This window comes from Odocoileus virginianus, chromosome 15, assembly GCF_023699985.2.
Source record: "Odocoileus virginianus isolate 20LAN1187 ecotype Illinois chromosome 15, Ovbor_1.2, whole genome shotgun sequence".
Taxonomy (NCBI): Eukaryota; Metazoa; Chordata; class Mammalia; order Artiodactyla; family Cervidae; genus Odocoileus; species Odocoileus virginianus.
Window position 1 is genome coordinate 58,868,803 of NC_069688.1, and position 20,848 is coordinate 58,889,650.

Here is a 20,848-nt window from a genome sequence, read left to right on the forward strand (position 1 = left end):
CCGCTCTGAGCCGCTGCAGCTCCGCTTCCGGCCCAGCTGTTCTCCCCCGCTGGGGACAGGGCTTCTCCGGATGCAGAAACCTCGCCCCGCTTCAGCTTTTTGCCAGGGCGCCTGTCCTGTCCTGCCTCCTCGTCTCTTCCCTGTCCCTGCGTTTTTCTTTCACCCTGGTAGCACGGGGATCTTTCTTATCCTTTTAGGTGTCCGCAGTCCTCTGCTAGCGTGAAGCACGTGTTCTGCGAGAATCCTTTCATGTGTATATGTATTTTTACAAATATTTATTCACCTAGCTGTGAATAAATATTTTTATTTATTTATTTGTTTTTATTAATGTATCAGGTCTTGCTTGTAGCACGCGGGCTCTGTAGATGGGATGTGCGGGCTTGGTTTCTCTGCGGCGTCTGGGGTCTTAGTTCCCCGACCCGGGATCAAGCCCGAGTCTCCGACGCTTGGAGCTCGGTTCTTAACCCCCAAACCACCAACGCAGTGCCAGCATATGCATTCTTGGTGAGTCTGTGGGGAGAGATGAGCTCCGGATCCTCCTCGTCCTCCACCCTCTTGGAAAAGCCTCTTACAGTAGTTTTCGTTCCAATGATCAGTCGTGGAGAGCCAGTGAGAGCACCAGCTTCATCTGCGGCCTGCACGCTGCGGCCTGGAGCAAGCGGGCGTGTGCACGCGCAGGGCTGTGTGCGCGGGTAAGGGCTGCCTTTGCCGCCGTCAGAGGAGGGTCGAGTCCAGGCTGGCCCCATTCCCTCCACGTGTGCCTGCCCTCCCCTGGCAAAGGGCAGCCTCTACCCTGCTGAGAGCACGGCTGGAGCCAAGCGTTGGAGCTGGCACCCGGTGCGGGCTGGGGTGCGCCCTGGGGTGGGCCGGGAAACCACCCGGGTCCCAGGCAGTTTTCAGCCCGCGCCTCCCTGCCGTTACCGGGAGCAAGCGGCTGTGTCTGCTGCTGAGGAGGAGAGTCCTCCAGTGCGTCCGCCCGCGGGTTTCAAACCAGCTGAGGGGACTGTCTCTCTGCTGGTGGACCCCAGGGCTGGCTTGCCTCGGGTGTGGCTCAAGACTCTTTGTTTCCCAGGGAAGATCCCTGAGACCAGATATCCCGTCCTCTTCTGTGTCCCTTTCTGTGGGTGCAGATTCAGACCACTCCCTTTCCTGTGGGTCTCTTTACTTCCTTGGTTGCATAAGCGTCTTTCTAGTCTCCATGCTGTTTTCAGTAAGAGAGCAATTCGTGGCGGGGATGTGAGCTGAGTGTCTTTCTACTCTGCCATGTGGACCTCCACTCCCAACAGATAAGCAGTTTTGAATTAAGACGTGTGAGGGAAATAACTAAGGAGCTATTACAGGTAGAAAATTGCGATACTATATACTTTGGAAGGGACGATCAGGAGGAGATGTTCCATTGGCCAAAACTCGAGAGGGAAGAGGAGTTAGCAATCTTGAGTGGAGTGGAAGGTAGAAAGACATTTCAGCAGAGAGAATGGTTGATGGAAATGCTGTGAAATATGAAATAACTTGACCCATTGGAAGAAATAAAGGAGGTCACTATATAAGCAAGAGGTAGAGTTGTGTTTTCCATATGTAGATTGTTGGACCAAGTCATAAGGAATTTGGATTTCATTTGCAGTGCACAGGGAAGTCTTTGAAGAATATTTAGCAGCGAAATGAAAAGATTCCCCCTCTAGCTACTTTATGAGAAATGGAGTAAAGTTGGGGCCAGAGGACAGGGCAAGAATAAAAGTGTGGATGAAAATTGATTATAGCTTGGATGTTTGCTTTTGAAGGAAAGATAAATTCTTCTCAGAGGTCAAGACAAGGCACAAACTCTTCATTGCGTACATAAGACTCTTCCGGGTCTGGCTCTTGATTACTCCTTTATCTTCAGCTCTCAGCTTTTCCTCTAGGGAATTTCTGTCCCTTCCTTCACACTGAATCTCTGCCAGCTTTTGATATCGGCTTTCTCTGAAGACAAGGAATCTGACTGGAACTTCTTGTTTATCATAAATTGCATACTGTGTCCTTCATGCTTCCTTTCTGTGTATCTTCCAGGCCCTTGGATACCTGCTACCTCTGTCCATCCTGACGCATCTTGAGGTACAAGTTTGCCAAAATAGCATTAAGAAAAGATTTAAAGACATAAGGAAAAATAAAAAACACCTCGTGAAACATTCTGGCAAAATTAATATTCAAGTCATTCTGGGGATGTGTCAATTTATCTGCTATAGTGACCCTTGCTCCTTTTGGTGAATTCTGAATGTCCCTATTTATTATTTTTAATAAGCAAGAGAAGATGCAACAGGATGTGTGCCAAAACAAAGATGTAGAGAAGTTGTGTAATTGATCACATTTACATTCCTAGAAATAACACATTTGCAATTTAGCCTGACCTTTGGAATATGAGAAATGAAAAGAATAAACAATTCATTGATGAACATCTACAAGGACTATTTTGTTTCTCAGTTTGTTCAGCATGTTTAAGGGCTTCTAAGGAATGTATATAAACTAACATGGGGTAAAAATAAATATATAACCAGATAATAGTTTTTATTTCATATAGACAATGTGGCCTCTTTTAAAGAAAAAATACATATTTATATAATATCTTAAACTGAAATTTACATGAAATATTACAAGAAATTCCTCTACTTTTAACGTACTAAATTTCACAGACAATAGTACTCAACCATTGTGAGGTGACTATTATTATGGGAATGTTTTCTCTTGTCAGAATGTTCCAGAACCTCAATCACTATACTCAAAGTATAGTGAGTCCCAATGAGTCCAACCTAACTATCCAGGCTCATAGACTTCTACATCCATTATTGCCTAATGCACATAATCTGAGAACACTAGATCACTTATAATTTATTTAGTCTCATCCACTATCCCTTGCAAGGCTTACAATTTACTTCTAAGTTTGTTTAAAATGCAGATTATGGTTCAGTAGATCTAGAGAAAAGCCGAAGATTCTGCATTGTTAACAGCGTCTATGGTGATGTGGATGAGGCTCATCTGTGTTAGAAATTTTCAGTAGCAAGGATTAGGTTCCCGAACTATTTTTGTTTCTTTCATATGATCTTACCTTGCAGATTTCTTCTTCATGGAATCTCTATGCACGGGACAACTGCAACTCATTTTCGTATTTTCAGGTCAAATCTTATCTCCTACGTAAAGGAGTTTTTTCATGTTAAGAGAGAGAATTCATAACTCCCTACTTTAATGGGCTTCCCATACCCTTAAAATAAAATGCAAAGTCCTTACCAGAGCTACTCCTTTTTCTAATATTTTCCTTGCTCCCTCCACCACACTGAGCTTGCTCTACTATGACATACCAAACATGCTCTGGTTTTAGGGATTAAAGAATGCTCTTCCTGCCCCATGTTCTCATGGCTTGATCCCTAATTTTATTCAGGCCTTTAGTCAAACATCACCTCCTGAAACAGGCTGTCACATTGAGTTGACTTCTATACAAAGCTGTCTGAAAGAGATTGAAATGGAGTCCAGAATCCAGCCTCTGTGTGGTTTGCTAGGCCCGATAATTAAGGTTAGTCTGATAGCAAGAGGGCAAAAGGAGTAGACAGACAAATCAGAAAAGTCTTGCAGTAAACCTAAAGTGAGAAATGAGAGGCTGGACTGTGGTAATTGCCATGGAAGCAGAGAGCCACGGTGGTTCACAAGAAGGGTTACAAGTGCCTGAAGGAAGGTCTGCCTTTTTCCAATGTGCTCAAAAGATAGTACATAGGCCAGCAACTTCCCGGACCGCCAGGTGGCCTTCACTGACAATGCAAGGTAAAATAGCAACCCACTCACTATTTCTATCCCCTTACCCTGTTTTAATTTTCTTCAAAAAATGATGACTTGCATATCTTATTATATATCTTATTGATTTGTTTCTGTTATTTGTCTTTGTAATTTTAATTTTGACTAGCTCAGTGAAGGAAGAGATTTTTTTCTCTTTTGTTTACTGCAATATACCTAGCTCTCAGAACTAGTATATGATACAAAATAAGTACTGTATTCACATGAATATTAATTGAATTAATTGGTGACCATGCTCAGAGCTTCCATGAACTAGAATAGGGAAGTATAAGACAAATATAGGCTCCAGTCCTAACTTGACTACTTACTAACTGTGTGAAATTAGGCAAGTTACTTATCTTTTCTGATAATGTTTCCTCATTTGTAAATGGGAATAATAGTAATATAGGACCCATTGAAGGATGGTAAGAACAATTACATGAAATAATGAAAATAAAGTTCTTTATTTATTCACAAATACTGTTTACTGAGTGACTATTTTGTTCTCTACTCTTCTCTGACACCGGGCATACACAATAATAAGTGCAGACATGGGCTTTCATGTGGCTTCTGTGCAGTGAGGGAGCCAAAAATAAATAAAAGCAGATTAGCAAACTGATAACAATATATTGCTAGAAAGAAATAGGGAACTGTCATAGAATGATCATAAAGGGACTATTTCATTAACATTTTTGAGGGGATTAAAAATTATGGGTAATATTTGTATTTGTTTATTTCAATATCCACTGATATCACACTGTATTTTATTAGGAATATCCTCTTCTTTGTCAATGACACAAAGACAAGTGTTGAAGCTATTTGCAATCATCTCTGACAAATTTCTCAGGTAGATGAATCCTGGTCAGTGGAAGGAGGTGGAGAGATGTTATAGAGTTGTAATTTTCAGTTCTAGCATTGGTCTAGAGTGACAAGTTCTTTGACTTCTTAGAGTTCCTGAGGGAAAAGTGTGTGATGTGCGATGTAAGACAATCTCCAGGCTGGGTCAGGGTTCTGACAGCAAAGAGGCTGAGCAAAGAGAAGTTAAGGAGTAGAACAAATACTGTGGTGTGGGTAGAGTTAAATGAATGGTCAAAGACTACTGAAGTTTCAGGGACTGGCTATAAGGGAAGCTACGGTTATTTAAGGCTTGAAGGGGCAATAAGAGAGAATGTGATGCTGGATCTGGAAAGAATTTAGATCCTGGGAGGACTAGAAGTGATGGGAGCTTTGTATTCAATTGAAGAATGAAGACAGTGGAGTGCCAAAACAGGGAAGAGGGACAGAAATGCCTATTAGTATTTCTCCTTTTATGTTCCGATTTTCCTGCGGGTGACTCTTTTTAGCCAAACCAAAATGGAAGCCAGAGGGTAAAGAAGCCTGGGTGATAAAGTTCACAAAAGGCAACTTCCTGTGGCAGAGAGCATGGTGGTGAAGGGAAGACAGTGGATCTGGTGGTAGGGTTGGGGCAATGGACACCCAAAGTCCCCTACCATTCTTACTCCAAGTTGCCCTTGCTTCCCTGTGATATCTACTTTAACTGGCTTGAGTCATTGCTTTTGATCATCACCTCAAGCCTGAAAGAACGCTTGGAAATGCAAAACAGAAGAATGAGCCCCCTTAAGTATCCTTTTGATTGACCTAAGGATTCTGACATTTTTCTCTGTTGGTAGATTTTCGTGGGCATCAGAAAGACATACATGAAGCATAATTAGAAAACTCTGAGAGTCACAGGTAGGAAACTACTCTAGTGGATATTATGAAACATGGACAGGGCAAAGTCCCTGGAATAAAGAGAATTGTAAAACAATTGGATGTGGTCGTATCCCCTTATGTAGGATGGTAGACTTGCAGGAAGAGAGGGGAAAACTTCCTGAGTACTCTGCCTAGGTTCTTCGCCATTGTAAACTGATACTTACTTACTTTACTTACCCTCACTTAACACTCCTTTTAGTGGTCACACCCATCAAATTATTTTTACTCTTTCTCTTCCATTCCTTCCCTATATTCTCTTAGGGAGAACTGTCCTCCTTAATTCTCTTTGTTGACTGACATGAAAATGTATTATTTTAAAAACTGATGCAATAAACTTCCTTTGTCATTAAATCATAATCTGACTACTCTTTACATATGAGCTAACTGATTTTTATCCTTTTTTTCTACAGACTAGTTGGGTTTGATATTATTGAAATAATTTTGAGAATAACTGATAATTTTTGGTTAAATGTTCAAAACTGAAAAAAGAAAGTGTTTTTCTTTGAGACATGTTTAATAACTTCCATCAATAAATAAATACAATAAATACACAAGTTAAAAATCAATCAGGAGAATCTTTTAAAAAATATATTACATCATTCTATTATAATAAAGGTAAAGTAATACTGTGGGAGTAATAATGTGAGCAAAATAATCTTTTTTTTAAAAAAATAATATTCTGGACACAGAACCCAATCGTCATTAGTTATTCTTTCTTTTGTTTCACCATTTCCTCAAATTTTAACAAAGATGATCCTAACCCACCTCCCTTCTTTCCCACCCCACCCCACCCACCGCAAATAATACACCAGTAATAGCCAAAAACTACACATATGATACGCTGTAAAATGCAGAGTTAACACTATAGGGAAGAAGGCTGTGTGGGTTGTGGAGATGCTCTTTGAAGATTTACAGTATCTCTTGCTCTCCCACATCCCATTCTGCGTTTTGTCCTTCATAGAAGGCCCTCTGCTTTTTTTTTTTAAGAAAAGTTCAGAACGGGTTGCTTGAAACACTGACCCTCCTTCCCCTCGCCGGGGATGGGTGTGCAAACTATACAGCATGGAACGCTTTAAAGCACTTGGGCTGCTGCAGGGCAGAGAAACTATACTGACTCTCCAAAGGAAATCTTCTCCAGCCACCTTTATGGTGTCAAGACGAGTCGAACTCCTCCTTTCCCCACTTGAAACCCACAGTCAGATGTGACAGGGGCTGGTGTTCAAGAAAGTGAATTCTTATCATCTTTGTCATCTTCCTCTGAGGGGTAAGAATGCCACGTCAGCCCTTCCTCATAGAAGGATGTGACAACCTGCGGGCCCTTGACATTGGCTTCCTCGGCAGGAAGCAGGTCAGCCTCATCAGAGTTCTCCCATTTCATCAGGAACAGGAGTTCTCCACTGGAGTCCGCAGCTCCAATAATCCGCCCTGGTTCCAAACCCCGGGCAAAGCCTCGCGGCTTTTCTGACTCTTCTTTCTTCCTCTTCGGTTTGCTCTCCTCCCCCTTACCTTCCGAATCAGAATCAGCTTTGCTCTTGCCTCCCTCTGATTTGTCTGTCTCGTGTGCTGTTTTCTGTGACTGCAGAAACTCAGCGATGAGGTCAGGGCAATCCAGGTTCTCTTCTGGTTCCCGTGTGTCAGCCTCATCTGAGGACCCCTTCCGCTTTAGCAGGTATTCCACTTTGCCCCTCGCCACTCGGCGGTCTAGGACTTTCTCCACCACGAACTCTTCCTCCTCTTCTCTAGCACCGCCTCCACTTTCTTCTGGTTTTGTTTTTTCCCCATAGTGCCCGCCAGCTTTCTGGTATAAAGGATGACGCTGAATTTCCTCGAAGTTACTGCTCCGTAACTTGGCAAGCGGAGTTCCTCTCCCAGCCCTGGCTGGATCCAATATTCTCAGGTTGCATTTCTAACCTCGGGTCTTGCAGTCGCCAACCCTCCCTACGCTGGTTCAAGCGCCCAGGCTGTCCCGTGAGTCCTCTTCCCAATTTACTGTTTCCTCTCCAGCCCAATCCCCCAGCCGGCCACCCAACGCACGTAGCATTGTCTTGGTCTACTCAGGCCGAAGAGTGACCCGCAACTCCAAAATAATCTTATTATTGGCAGCCATTGATTCCATTTTTAGCAATGTGGCTATATGTATATATTTCTTGCATTTCCTGGTTAAGCCTACCTCCATTGCTTTATGTAATGATTGATTTATGCCTCCGAATGCTTCAGATACCCACTATAGTACCCTTTATAACAGTTGAAAGAGTTGCTCATTTGAATGGCATATCAGTTCGGTTTTGCTCTCAACATTTAATGAGAGGCAGTCATTTGAATCACTTCCATAAGCCTAAAGCATGAATTTCCAAATGTTGCATATAAATGTTCACTGGATTTGTGTTTCATTCTAATAGAGATGTTCTTCTAATGGGTTTTGCCTGCAGCTGGGAGTATTCTCTGAGCAATGGTGGAAATCAGTTTAATTATTCTTTTTTCCTAAAAACAAGATGATTTCATAAATTAAAAAATTTTAAAGGAAATACAATTTAATATTAATGTATGATTTAACTTGAATCCACATTCAATCTATGCTTATTAACTGCCTCATTCTTCAGGAAGGGAGATGAAATCATTCCACCAGGTATAATAGATAAAATTTCATTTAGGCCAAATCATTTGATGCAATTAAGGATCTTCATTGTTTCAAACATTCAGAAACTTCCATTGCTTAAGGCAACAGTTAGAAATAAGACCAGAGAAATTCATTATTTTTCCCTTTCCTCTCCAAAGTATGCTATATTCTCATGGCACATTTTAGGGTAAGTAAAAGAGAATAACAGTAATGAATATGTAAACTGTAATCTCATAATCCTACACAATTTTTCAGTTCAGTTCAGTCACTTAGTGGTATATGACTCCTTGCAATCCCATGGACTGCAGCACGCCAGGCTTCCCTGTCCATCACCAACTCCTGGAGCTTGCTCAAACTCATGTCCATTGAGTTGGTGATGCCATCCAACCATCTCATCCTCTGTTGTCCCCTTCTCCTACTGCCTTCAATTTTTCCCAACATCAAGGTCTTTTCCAATGAGTCAGTTCTTTGCATCAGGTGGCCAAAGTATTGGAGTTTCAGTTTCTGCATCGGTCCTTCCAAATGAATATTCAAGACTGATTTCCTTTAGAATTGACTGGTTTGATCTCCTTGCAGTCCAATGGACTCTCAAGAGTCTTCTTCAACACCACAGTTCAAAAGCTTCAGTTCTTTGGTGCTCAGTTTCTTTAGGGTCCAACTCTCACATCCATACATGACTATTGGAAAAACCATAGCTTTGACTAGACAGACATTTGTTGTTAAAGTAAGGTCTCTACTTTTTAATATGCTGTCTAGTTTGGTCATAGCTTTCCTTCCAAGGGGTAAGCATCTTTTAATTTCATGGCTGCAGTCACCATCTGCAGTGATTTTGGAGCTCAAGGAAATAAAGTCTGCCACTGTTTCCCCATCTATTTGCCATGAAGTGATGGGACCAGATGCCATGATCTTAGTTTTCTGAATGTTGAGTTTTAAGCCAACTTTTTCACTCCCCTCTTTCACTTTCATCAAGAGGCTCTTTAGTTTCTCTTTTCTTTCTGCCATAAGGGTGGTATGATCTGCATATCTGAGGTTACTATTATTTCTCCCTACAATCTTCATTTCAGCTTGTGCTTCATCCTACCCAGCATTTCCCATCATGTGAATGTGATGGAATGAGCTATTTCAAATCCTGAAAGATGATGCTGTGAAAGTGCTGCACTCAATATGCCAGCAAATTTGGAAAACTCAGCAGTGGCCACACGACTGGAAAAGTTCATTCCAATCCCAAAGAAAGGCAATCCCAAAGAATACTCAAACTACTGCACAATTGCACTTATCTCATACACTAGTAAAGTAATGCTCAAAATTCTCCAAGCCAGGCTTCAGCAATATGTGAACCAAGAACTTCCAGATGTTCAAGCTGGTTTTAGAAAAGGCAGAGGAACCAGAGATCAAATTCCCAACATCCACTGGATCATCAAAAAAGCTAGAGAGTTCTAGAAAAACATCTATTTCTGCTTTATTGACTATGCCAAAGCCTTTGACTGTATGGATCACAATAAACTGGAAAATTCTGAAAGAGATGGGAATACCAGACCACCTGACCTGCCTCTTGAGAAACCTGTATGCAGGTCAGGAAGCAACAGTTAGAATTGGACATGGAACAACAGACTGGTTCCAAATATGAAAAGGAGTAAGTCAAAGCTGTATATTGTCACCCTGCTTATTTAACTTATATGCGGAGTACATCATGAGAAAGGCTGGTCTGGAAGAAGCACAAGCTGGAATTAAGATTGCCAGGAGAAATATCAATAACCTCAGATATGCAGATGACACCACCCTTATGGCAGAAAGTGAAGAGGAACTAAAAAGCCTCTTGATGAAATTAAAAGAGAAGAGTGAAAAAGTTGGCTTAAAGCTCAACATTCAGAAAACCAAGATCATGGCATCTGGTCCCATCACCTCATGGGAAATAGATGGGGAGATAGTGGAAACAGTGTCAGACTTTATTTTTTTGGGCTCCAAAAATCACTGCAGATGGTGACTGCAGCCATGAAATTAAAAGACACTTACTCCTTGGGAGGAAAGTTATGACCAACCTAGATAGCATATTAAAAAGCAGAGACATTACTTTGCCAATAAAGGTCTGTCTGGTCAAGGCTACGGTTTTTCCAGTGGTCATGTATGGATGTGAGAGTTGGACTGTGAAAAAAGCTGGGCACTGAAAAACTGATGCTTCTGAACTGTGGTGTTGGAGAAGACTCTTGAGAGTCTCTTGGACTGCAGGGAGATCCAACCAGTCCATCCTGAAGGAGATCAGTCCTGGGTGTTCATTGGAAGGACTGATGCTGAAGCTGAAACTACAATACTTTGGCCACCTCATGCAAAGAGCTGACTCATTGGAAAAGACCCTGATGCTGGGAGGGATTGGGGGCAGGAGGAGAAGGGGACGACAAAGGATGAGATGGCTGGATGGCATCACCGACTCGATGGGCATGAGTTTGAGTAAACTCCGGGAGTTGGTGATGGACAGGGAGTCTTGGCGTGCTGCGATTCATGGGGTCACAAAGAGTCGGACACAACTGAGTGATGAACTGAACTGAACTCTGCATAGAGGTTAAATAAGCAGGGTGACAATATACAGCCTTGTCGTACTCCTGTTCCAATTTTGAACCAGTTATTTTTTCATGTATGGTTCTAATTGTTGTTTCTTGGCCTGCACACAGGTTTCACAGGAGACAGGTAAGGTGGTCTGGTACTCCCATCTCTTTAAGAATTTCCCACAGTTTTTGTGATCCACACAATCAAAGACTTTAGTGTAGTCAATGAAGCACATGTTTTCCTGGAATGCCCTTGTTTTTTCTATGATCCAACAGATGTTGGCAGTTTTATCTCTGGTTCCTCTGCCTTTTCTAAATCCAGCTTGTACATCCAGAAGTTCTCCACGTACTGCTGAAACCTAGCTTTAAGTATATTGAGCTTTACCTTGCTAGCATGTGAAATGAGTGTGATTGTGCGGTAATTTGAACATTCTTGACACTGCTCTTTTTTTGTGACTGGAATAAAACCTGACTTTTTCCAGTCCTGTGGCCACTGTTGAGTTATACAAATTTGCTGGCATATTGAGTGTAGCACTTTTATCAGCATCGTCTTTTAGGATTTGAAGTAATTCAGCTGGAATTCTATCAATTCCATTAGCTTTGTTTGTAGGAATGCTTCCTAAGGCCCACTTGACTTCACACTCCAGGATGTTTGTCTCTAGGTGAGTGATCACACCATCTTGGTTATCCTGGTCATTAAGACCTTTTTTGTACAGTTCTTCTGTGTATTGTTGCCACTTCTTCTTAACATCGTCTGCTTCTGTCAGGTTCATACTGTTTCTGTCCATTATTGTAATATTTTGTATATCTCACAACTTCTTTATCCATACATCTGTGGAGGGAGTTTTAGTTTGTTTCCACGTCTTGGCTATTGAAAGTAATGCTGCAATGAACATTCAGAGGCACACATCTTTTAGAATTATAGCTTTCTCCAGAAATATCCTCAGGAGTGGGGTTGCAGGATCGTATGGTAACTCTATTTTTAGTTTTCAAAGGACCCTCCATCTTGCTTTCCATAGTGGCTGTACCAATTTACATTCTCTCCAATAGTGTAGGAGTGTACTGTGTTTTATTTTGTTTTTATTTATTTGACTGCACCAGGTCTTAGTTGCAGTACGTAGGCTGTTAGTTGCAGCATGCAAACTCTTAGTTGCAGTATGTGAGATTTAGTTCCCTGACTGAGGATGGGACCTGGGCACAGGGGATGTTGAGTCTTAACCCCTGGATCACCAAGGAAGTCCCTCTAAATGAAATTTTAAAGTAAATTTAAAGCCCTAAAGGGTTTAATCAGATTCTATAAATAGTATTTTATATCTAGTTGAAGGTTCAAATTATATATTTATTTTATTCAGCAACGGCACTTATTTCATAAAGAAATAAAACAACAGAACAAAACTAAAGAATCGTTTCAAGAAATGCCTATACTCTCAGTCCCCTGTCTTCATTTAAAGGGTCAAAAAAGATTGATCTTTGTAAATTTTTTATTCTATTACACAGTGGTAAAGTGATGAGTATAAAGGGAATTCAACCAGAAAATGACACTCTGGGCACCTGTCCTGGCTTCAGATTAAGCACTGTACGACTAATTTTGGCCAATAAATTGAGTACAAGTGCTTGTGGCATTTTTGGACTGAAGTGCAAAGAGCAACTGTGATCTCTAGGTGATATCTTTCTCTGCAATTGTTGAGAAAGCAGAGTCACAAGATAGACATGGCTGGATCACAGTGAGTCTAGTGTTTAGAGGTCAGATGTTCTGGAAAATCACCTGATATCTATCAGACTTCATATGAGTGCAAAACAAATCTTTGGGCTGTTCAGCCATTGAGATTTCAGGGCTAATTTGTTACAATGCCCAACCTAACTCATCCTGACTGATATAGTAGGAAATACTTTACTGATGCAGGAGGTGGGAAAATGGCAAGTGTCCTAGAGGCAGGCCCTACCCTAGTGAATGTGCGTGAAGCATGGAGATGACTTAAGCAGGCCGGACAAGTCACGTTTGAATGCTACCTCAGTTGATCATCAACAGTTACCTGGAACTAACCAGTGTTGAAAGAGCTGTGTGCGTGCACGCTCAGTTGCTTTAGCTGTGTCCAACTCTTCGTGACTCTATGGACTGCAGCCCACCAGGCTCCTCTGTCCATGGGATTCTCCAGGCAAGAATACTGGAGTGGGTCACCATGCCCTCCTCCAGGGGATCTTCCAGACCCGGGGATCAAACCTGAGTTTCCTGCAGTTCCTGCACTGCAGGTGGATTCTTTACCACTGAGCCATCAAGGAAGCCCCAGTTAAAAGAGGTGAGCGGAAACAGCTCACTTTGGGATCAACTGACTTCTAGTACTGCTCTGTGTTTCAGCCCCCTCTTGCACTACTAGAAGTGTCTGACTCAGTTACATTTGCTTGCTAGCAGAGTACTATACCTCAGGCACAGCTATGAGCCCTACAAGAGGGTACGCTTGGGTGTGTTTATGGTAATGCCAGTTGCTCTCTCTAATTAAAAATTCTCCAGATTGTGTAAATGCAAAAAAGTTGACTTTTTGGAGTTAGCAAAACACTTGGTTGCCTAGGAATAATATTCACTTCAGATTGGGCTATGATATGGCTCTAAAAGATGGATTAAAGACAGGGTAGAAGAGATTTCTTTAGGTCAGATGAACAGAAAATCATGTTGGAAAAATATTCCCTTTGTATGCAAAGAAGAGAGCTGTTTGAATTATTTTCTATAACTAGAATAAAAGTTAAGCCACATCTAGAGCATATACCAGTGCGGTTAAATCGAACAATAAATATTTAAATTTTATTTGCATTCAGCTTAAATCCAGCACCCTTTGTGTTTCCTGTGATTGAATTAGTGCAATAATATGACTTTTTTGGGTCTAATCAAAAATTAATAGTTTAATTCCTTATGAGTATTATTAATATTAATACAGTGACTAAGAATAACACATATTATACTTACTTGTGGCCAGAGTGTAAGTACTGACTTTTTAGTACTTAGATGAGAAATTATATAAGTTTCAAAATATTAAAACCATTTCAATAACCATTTTATACACAGGCTGCATAGCATAAAGCCTTAACAATATATAAAATGCTTCATTAAGTGCTATCTAACATGTCTAAAGGAGACTCTTTATGCTAGAATTTGAATTCTTTTCTTGAGAAACTTACGTTCAGTTATAGTCCCAAAAGATTGACACTTAAGAGCAAGTGGAAAGAACTTTAAGGTTTGACTTTATTATAGAGACCTACTTCAAACATATAAAATGATTCACAAACCACAAAAGGGCAGTTATAATTGACAGAGGAATTTTATATTACAAGTGCCTATTTACTCTTGGGGATATCAGTTCTGTGATTGTTCTCTTCTCAAAGTCCTGCTTGGACCAGCGTGATCCATTCTCATCTACTCTGAGAAAAATGTTAAAAAATTCAACTGAAGTGAAATATAAATAACCTAAATGGCAGCCCACTCTAGCATTCTTGCCTGAAAAATCCCACGGACAGGGCTCCAAAGAGTCGGACACAGCTGAGCAACTAAACAAAGTATAATCAGGATCCCCCAAAGTAAACAAAACCATCTAATTTGAGATGGAAGTGTATAAAATTACACTATATTTAAGCATATCTGTCTAACTCTCTGGGAAGGAAATACTTAACAGAATAGTATTTAAAAGTAAATTGAAAGAAATAATTAAGGCACGACCCCAGTTTGATCACTGGATTGGGAAGATCCCCTGGAGGAGAGCATGGCAACCCACTCTGGTATTCTTTTTTTTTTTTTTCCATTTATTTTTATTAGTTGGAGGCTAATTACTTTACAACATTGTAGTGGTTTTTGTCATACATTGACATGAATCAGCCATGGATTTACATGTATTCCCCATCCCGATCCCCCCTCCCACCTCCCTCTCCACCCGATCCCTCTGGGTCTTCCCAGTGCACCATTATACAGAGTGAAGTAAGCCAGAAAGATAAAGACCATTACAGTATACTAACACTCTGGTATTCTTGCCTGGAGAATTCCATGGGCAAAGGAGCCTGGTGGGCTATAGTCAGTAGGGTCACAAAGAGTTGGACACTACTGCAGCGACTTCTCACGCTTGTTAAATAATTTTTATTAATAATAAAAAACCATGCAAGCTGTATATAAAGTAATCCTTATTTCATGTATGAAATAAGTACAAATAGATCTAAGATTATTTTGGTCAGAAACCCACAAGTGTATTTGAACTTAAGCACTTAGCAGAGATAGTTGGGTTGAAAATAAAAAGGTACAATTTAGGAAGGAGAGACAACAAGCAGTTTCAGTGCTCTAAATAAGAGGTTATTTGTGTCTGGAAATTGAAAGTCGATTTAAGAATTCAGCTAATATACATAACATAGAAGTGCTCAGTCTCTCATTCATGTCTGACTCTTTGCGACCCAATGGATGCCCACCAGGCTCCACTGTGCATGGGATTATCCCAGTGAGGACACTGGGTTGCCCTTTCCTCCTCCAGGGGATCATCCTGGCCCAGGGACCTAATCTACATCTCCTGCATCGGCAGGCAGATTCTTTACCACTGGACCACCTGTGAAACCCTAACGTAGAAATGATGTAGTTCAAATCACTGTCTCCAAGGAAAATAATTTTTATAAAACCATAGATTGTGAACTGAAAAGTTGTCCTGTGTTAGCCTCGGTTTTCTTTAGAAGAGAGACTGAATATGTTTTTGAAAAAAACAGATGCTTGCGTGCTAGGTCACGAGTCCAACTCTTTGCCACCCTATGGACCACAGCCCATCAGGATCCTCTGTTCCTGAGATTCTCCAGGCAAGAATGCTGGAGTGGGTTGCTGTTTCTTCCTCCAGGGGACCTTCTTGACCCAGATATTGGGTCATGTCTCTTGTGTCTCCTGTCTTGGTGAAAAAACGTACTATTTCTCAGTCCTACCCTGAAAACTTCCTAATATTTATCCACCAATTTTAAGTACAAATCTTGAAAGGACTTGACAGAAACTTTATTTGCAAGGTTTCTGGATAATGTTAGAAGATAAGATTTTCCACTCTAAGTTTTCAAAAAGCAAAGTTGCATTATATCCAAATACAACTGGCATTATACATGAAGCCTGTTAGCATTTGTTCTCCCTATTTTCTCTTGGACCATTGCACTTATTTGGCTTTCACTATTATAAAAAATATTTAATGGGAGTTAAGGGAAAACATATCAAGCCAACCTATTTTTGAGAACAGTAGTTGAGTCTCTATGTTATGCATTTATTCTCCTTCTGTTGCCTCTACTGAAATGTAAGAACAAATGTCACAGAGCTTCAGAGCAAAGGTAAACAAATCTTTGAATTACCCACAGAATTTGCCAAGTGTGGACCATCTGCTATCGGGGGATAGAATCACAGAATGTAGTCAAACAGAAATAGAATATTTAAAACAGGACATGAGCAGCAGGACTGGACTAGTAAAGCAGGAAGGGATAACACATTCTACTGAAATGCTCTTTCTCCCCCGGAGATGATTCCTGCAGCTCACCGTGTCCTTTAAGGGCAGCCAGCGGCCTCACAAGGCACCTTGTGCCAAGTTGCTCCGCCGTGTCCTACTGTTTGCGACTCCATGGACTGTGGCCTGCCAGGCTCCTCCATCCATGGGATTTTCCAGGTAAAGACATGGAGTGGGTTACCGTTTCCTCCTCCAGGCGATCTTCCCAACCCAGGGATCGAACCACGGTCTCTTATGTCTCCTGCATCGGCAGGTGGGCTGTTTCCCACCGTGCACTTTGGTGAGTCACAGTCTTCCACTGTAATCCAATGAGGATACTCACTTGCAGTGCACTCCATCTAAACATACCTACCTTCATTCTGCTCTTTAAGTGGCCAATGGTGTCTTTAGAACTGTGCCTTCTAATTTTCAAGGGGCCTGTTTATATTATGGAGGGAAGTTTTGAGAGCCCTGTAATCTCAGTTCAGAGACGTGAAGTGAAAGTCACTCAGTGACTGAGTGTTTATGCCATGACCTTAGTTTTCTGAATGCTGAGCTTTAAGCCAGCTTTCTCACTCTCTTTCGCTTTCGTCAAGAGGCTCTTTAGTTCCTCTTCGCTTTCTGCTTACCCTGCCGAGCCCTTTCTTTTCTGAGGAAACCACAGTCAAGCCTCCTGCATGCGCTTTCCTCCCACTTCCACTGCCTTCTGACTGACCCTGGTGTTCCCCTGTGTCTGCCCCTCCTCTAGGGAGCTTAACAAGCTATTCTTTCAATGGCAATCATCTCCTGTTATTCCCCATACCTGAATAATAACCTACATGTTATTTATTTATTTTCATTTATTTTTATTAGTTGGAGGCTAACTACTTTCGGATGGGGAGGGAGGCGGGAGGGGGGATCGGGATGGGGAATACATGTAAATCCATGGCTGATTCATGTCAATGTATGGCAAAAACCATAACTACGTTTTAAATCACAAGGCTGCTAGTTCTTTGCTGGGGAGATCAGAGGTGAATTGTCTTTAAGTGAAAGCCGCTCAGTTGTGTCTGACTCTTTGCGACCCCATGGACTATACAGTCCCTGGAATTCTCCAGGCTAGAATACTGGAGTGGGTAACCTTTCCCTTCTCCAGGGGATCTTCCCAACCCAGGGATTGAACCCAGGTCTCCCGCATTGCAGGCAGATTCTTTACCAGCTGAGTCACAACAGAAACCCAAGAATACTGGAGGGGGTAGCCTTTCCCTTCTCCAGGGGATCTTCCCAACCCAGGGATTGAACCCAGGTCTCCCGCATTGCAGGCAGCTTCTTTACCAGCTGAATCACAACAGAAACCCAAGAATACTGGAGGGGGTAGCCTTTCCCTTTTCCAGGGAATCTTCCCGACCCAGGGATGGAACCTGCATCTCTCGTGTCTCTTGCACTGGCAAGTGGGCCTTTTACCACTAGCACCACCTGGGAAGTCCTCCTGAGAACACTGCTCAACAAGATTTTCATAAGCAAATCTCCATGTCAAGGTCTATGACCTAAAACAATTTCCCACGTAAATATATACACCATGAGGGCAGAGGTTGTGTTTTTATCTTTTTAAAAATATATATTAGAACTAGAAGATTTGCTAAATTCTTCCAACTGTGAAGAATGTAGTTTGAATCTCTATTCGCTATCTCCGATTCAGCTTACCCGAGTTCTCTGGTTTGGACTGACACAATCAAACTGAGGCCGTTAACTCTCTGGGTCACCTTAGACTTCAGTGCCCTGACAGCCGTAATTCATTGGTCGTGGCTGCCACTCTCCCTCCGATGTGCAGTTGGCAGCATCCCCTGGTGCGTGCACGTGCCCTGGCTTCTTTAGCAGAATTTGGTTTTAGTCCAGTTTCCTATTCTTCTGTCGAGGAAAGCGGATGTCTATTTTCATACTGTCATTAATGCAAGGTTGAGGTAGTAACTACATTTCCACTACATCTAGGAACTTTTCTAGGCATTCTAGAGTTTGTTCCTTCCCATGACCTTTCAGCTTCAATCCTCAAGTGTCATCTTTTGTATCACAGTCTGGGTTTCCCTTCTACTCAGCCAGCAGGTGACCAGGGGCAGGCTCAGGCTGGCTGGAGAGACAAGATTTGGCATGAAGCTGATGAACTGTTCTTGAGGGGCTCTTATCTGGTGCCTTCCAAGGCCCTAAGAAGAGTCTTTTTCTTTTTTAATTTCAAAATTAAAGCCTTCCCTGGGCTTCCCTTGTTGCTCAGTGTTAAGGAATCTGCCTGTCAATATAACACAACCTCATTTCTCAGGTGATGAAACTGAAGTTGAAAGTGATCATGGCTTCATCAGGTCTGTAAGTCTTGTTTCAGCAGCTGACTTATGGAGAAGTGAACAGTAAGTTGCCACAGTGCCCTAGAACAATGGAAAAACACCTAAACTCTTGACAGGGTCCTGAAGAAAAAGCTCCAAAAAAGAACTTCAACTGCTTCATGATGTTGCTGAGACAGAAGAGCAGAGAGGTAGATCCCTTGGGAAAATTATTTAATTGATTTGCTACACTATAATTTGGGTTTCGCAGGTGATTCAGTGGTAAAGAATCCACCTGTTAATGTAGGAGACACAGGTTCGATCCCTGAGTTGGGAAGATTCCCTGGAGGATGGCATGGTAACCCACTCCAATATTTTTGCCTGGGAAATCCCGTGGAGAGAAGAGCCAGATGGGCTATAGTTGATGGGGTCATGAAAGTCTGACACAACTTAGTGACTAAACAATACATTATAATTTACTTTTCTTTTCCTTATTATTGAATATTTTATAATTGGAAGAAGACATTTTAATGATCATATTTATGGTTTTCAGAGTCATATCATTTGGTCAGGGTACACAGTCATGTACTGTTCCTATCAATATAAAAATAATTTTTATTTGATTTTCATTCATTATAAGAATTTCCTGATTACTACTTGTAGTCATCATGGCAACTCTCAATTGTTTAGTTTTTATGTAATGAGATTATAAAACCTTAATGCTTTCATAATTTCTCATGGTCCTCATGACAACCCTGTGGAATAATCAAAGAAAGGATTATTATAACATTTGGCTACCAAGGAAACAGGCCCATAGTAAGTAAGTTCTTTATCCACACAAGGAAGTGGCAAGACTGGGACTCAATATTATGACTTTAATTCAGTCACTCTTAAGATGCTGTGGTTTACTTACTAAGTACTTTGCATTTCTGATTAAAAATCATGGGCACTACCCAAGAAAAGTTTTGTGGAGTTACAAAATACTCGTTAATTCTATTCAGCCAGAGTGACTCAAAATAGGATACATGGCTCACAAAACTCAGTGAAAATACTCAGTACTACCGAGAGTGTAGATTATCAATAAATGTGAAAAGTGGTAAGGCAACTCTGCAAAGAAGATCCCATCTGTGAAACATTACATTAAATGAGGGGAGGAATCTTCCTCATTTATGATAGGTTGAAAATGATCCCACAGTACAACTTCTTCATTTTATCTACTTCAATATTGAAAAGAAGAAGAGTAAGCTCATTCTGGTTGTGAGTTAGAAGCTCTTTATTTTCACTTTGCAATGTGCAGTCTTTAGGAAAGCTATCATTATTGATCATCTGGCACATATATTTTACTATATCCTGTTGTAATCCATACACTGACTTCATAACAGGTTGTAATAGGGTCTTGTTATAAGGGAGATTAAAGTTTTAAAATTTTTTAAAATTGGAGATATCAAAGGAACATTTCATGCAAAGATAGGCACAATAAAAGACAGAAACAATAAAAACCTAGTAGAAGCAGAACAGATAAAAAAATGATGGCAAGAATATATGGAAAAACGGCACAAGGAATATCTTGATGACCTGGATAACCATGATGGTGTAGTCATTCACTTAGAGCCAGACATCCTGGAGTGTGAAGTCAAGAGGGTCTTAGGAAGCACTGCTGCCAATATAGCTAGTGGAGATGATGGGGTCCCAGCAGAACCATTTAAAATCCTAAAAGATGATGCTATTAAAGTGCTGCACTCAATATGTGAGCAAATTCGGAAAACTTAGCAGTAGCCGCAGGATTGGAAAAGGTCAATCTTCATCCCAATCTCCAAGAAGGGCAGGATCAAAGGTTGTTCAAAATATCAGACAATTGCACTCACTTCCCATGCTACCAAGGTTATGCTCAAAATCCTTTAATTTAGGCTTCAGCAGTATGTGAACCAAGAACTTCCAGATGTATAAGCTGGATTTAGAAAAGGCAGAAAAACCACAGATCAACCTTCATTGGATCATGGAGAAAGCAGGGGAATTCCAGAAAAACATTAACAAATTGTGGGAAATTCTTAAAGAGGTGGGAGTACCAGACCACCTTATCTGTCTCCTGAGAAACCTGTATGCAGGTCAAGAAGCAACAGTTAGAACTGGACATGGAACAACAGACTGGTTCAAAATTGGGAAAGGAGTATGACAAGGCTGAATATTGTCATACTGATTGTCTAGCTTCTATACAAAGCACATCATGCAAAATGCCAAGCTGAATGAGTTACAAGCTGGAATCAAGAGTTCCAGGAGAAATATTAACAAACTCAGACATGCTGATGATACCATTCTAATGGCAGAAAATGAAGAACTAAAGTGCTTCATGATGAGGGTGAAAGAGAAGAGTGAAAAAGTCAGCTGAAAACC

At 41.2% G+C, this 20,848-nt stretch overlaps 1 pseudogene; it reads right to left on the reverse strand.

Moving 5' to 3' along the window:
* Positions 1-6,763: 6,763 nt before the first annotated feature.
* LOC110122486 (chromobox protein homolog 1 pseudogene) lies at positions 6,764-7,326 on the reverse strand (annotated as a pseudogene).
* Positions 7,327-20,848: the final 13,522 nt, after the last annotated feature.